Below are 2,504 nucleotides of genomic sequence, written 5' to 3' on the forward strand. Positions count from 1 at the left end.
GTATCCATTCTGACTCACAGCGCCCCTAGAGGACAGAGTGGAACTGCCCCACAGGGTCTCCAATGCTGTCAGTCTTCACAGAAGCAAAGCCCAAACCACACCCACTGCCATGGGGTCTATTCTGACTCACAGCGCCCCTAGAGGACAGAGTGGAACTGCACCATAGGGTTTCCAAGGCTGTCAATCTTTACAGAAGCAAATTGCCACGTCTCTCCCAAGGAGCGGCTGGTGGGTTCCAACTGCCAGCCTTTCAGTTAGCAGCCGAGCACTTTAACCACCATGCCACCAGAGCTCCCGAAAACAACCCTAGGAGACCCATTTTGTAGATAAGAAAACCAAGGCACTGAGAGGTTAAGGGACACAGCTGGAAGCTGGCGCAGCAGAAGTTGGAATCCTAGCCCCAGAGCCCTGTGGGCTTCCAGGGTCCTGTGGGGAGCTGGTCCTTGGGCCCCAGGCCGCCAAGGAGGAAGCTGCCTCCCCAAAGGCCACCAGGGACGGGATGAGGTGGGGCTGGGGGACCCTGCTCTGGAGAAGGAAGGGCTGGGCCACCGGAGGGACGGCAGCTGGGCAGCCCTCCCCCAGCCCCCCAGTCTATACAAACACACACACACAGCCCAAATTTGGAAAGTGTCTCATGGGGCAGGGAAGGAAGGAGGGAGGGAGTTTGAGTCAGACTGGGGGAGAGACGTGGCAAGGAGAAGCCAAACCCTGCGCACAGATGTTGAGATAATATCCAGACACACGTGGAAGCCAGGGGCCCGTGATGTGGTTTGCTGAATAACAATAATCGTTAAAGACCCCTGGGGACATCTAGGTCAACTGGCAGAAAACGGTTCGTTCGTAAGGACAATGTTCCACATCCTACTGTGCTGAGTAGCAACTGCAGTCCTTAAAGCTTTTGAGCATCCATCTAAGAAAAAACTATTGGTCTCTCCCCGTGTGGAGCAAAGCTGAGTGAAGAAAATCAAAGACTCAAGCAACAGTTGGTCCAAAGGACTAGCGGCCCACATGACCCTCAGCCTCCACTAGCCTGAGACTCGGAAGAGCTAGATGGTGCCCGGCTACCGCTGGACAGAGTTGGAGAAAAACGAAGAAAATTCAAAATCATAAAGAAGACCAGACTTACTGGTCTGCTGGAGATGGGTGGAAGGCCTGAGACTATGGCCCATGGACACCCCTCAAACCTGGAGCTGAACCCAGCCTGGGGATCACCCTTCAATCAAACAACAGACAGGCCTAAAGTGAACAATGAGATGGACTGAGACAGTGGCTGCAACGATGCGCTCAGGTACAGCAAGGACTGTGAGGCCGGCACAGGACCGGGCAGTGTTTCGTTCTGTTGTACACGGGGTCGCTATGAGTCGGAGCCAACTCGACAGCACTTAACAACAACAACAACATAAAATGAACAACAACATTCAGGAGGAACAGTCAACCATCTGAGACCCAAAGGGCAGCATTTGTCCAAAACCAGGACTCAGAAGGCAGGAAGGGGCAAGAAAAGATGAAGAAATGACAACAGGGAACCCAGGGACGGAATGGGAAGAAAACTGTGACTCTGAGGGGACTGCCACCAATGTCACCAAACAAAACGAGTCTAAATTGTTGAATGGAAAATAAGTGTGTTCTGTAAACTTTCAACCTGTCCTAAAGTGAAAAGTAAAAGTAAAAGTAAAATAAGAAATTTATTGAAAGTTCACAGACAGACCAGACGGGGAAGTCACCCAAATTCAGAGTGAAGATGGCCACTTGCTGGACAATTAAGAGAGCATTCTTACACAACTGAAGCAGGAGCTAAAGTTACAAAATTATGATTGGCTGAAAGACAATCAGGGGGTCAAAGGCGGGGTATCTGAGCGCGAGCACTCAGCAGGGATTGGTGGATTGACAAATGAGTGGGTTGTGATTGGTTAAGGGCAGGTACATCATTGCAAGTCTGTGCTCTTTCAGTTAATTACAGGATGGTCACAGGACAACGGCAGGGCAGGTTGTTCTGGGAGCCTGCTATCAAAATTTCTTTCTCAATCATGTCCGTTCCTGGTGGTCCACTGTAAAGGTTTATCAGCAACCCCTGGCATCAAGACCCTTTGGGTGTAATTGATTACATGTGTTTGATCAGAGCAAAGACCACGTAGGAACAGACTGTGACATGTCCAACCACAGAGAAAAAAATGTTTCATTTATGGTATATATAGGAGCCTTTGTGGCACAGTGGTTAAGCACTCAGCTGCTAACCAAAAGGTCAGCAGTTCAAATCTACTGGGAGAAAGACGTGGCAGTTTACTTCCATAAAGGTTACCAAAAAACCAAACCCACTGCCTTGGAGTCAATTCTGCCTCACAGCGCCCCTAGAGGACAGAGTGGAACTGCCCGTGGGGTTTCCAAGGCTGTAATCTTTACATGAGGAGCTTTGGTAGCATAGTGCCTAAGGCACTTGACTGCTAATCAGAAGGCTCGCGGTTCAAACCCACCAGCCACTCCTCGGAAGGAAGGTTGGGCAATCT

The 2,504-nt window shown here is 50.4% G+C and overlaps 1 protein-coding gene across 1 annotated transcript in view; it reads right to left on the reverse strand.

Moving 5' to 3' along the window:
* Positions 1 to 2,504, reverse strand: part of EHD2 (EH domain containing 2) — an 11,055-nt gene that overhangs the window by 2,162 nt on the left and 6,389 nt on the right. The gene's annotated exons all lie outside the window — the stretch shown is intronic.

This window comes from Orycteropus afer, unplaced genomic scaffold, assembly GCF_000298275.1.
Source record: "Orycteropus afer afer isolate SDZICR_OR568_19922 unplaced genomic scaffold, OryAfe1.0 scaffold00099, whole genome shotgun sequence".
Classification (NCBI taxonomy): Eukaryota; Metazoa; Chordata; class Mammalia; order Tubulidentata; family Orycteropodidae; genus Orycteropus; species Orycteropus afer.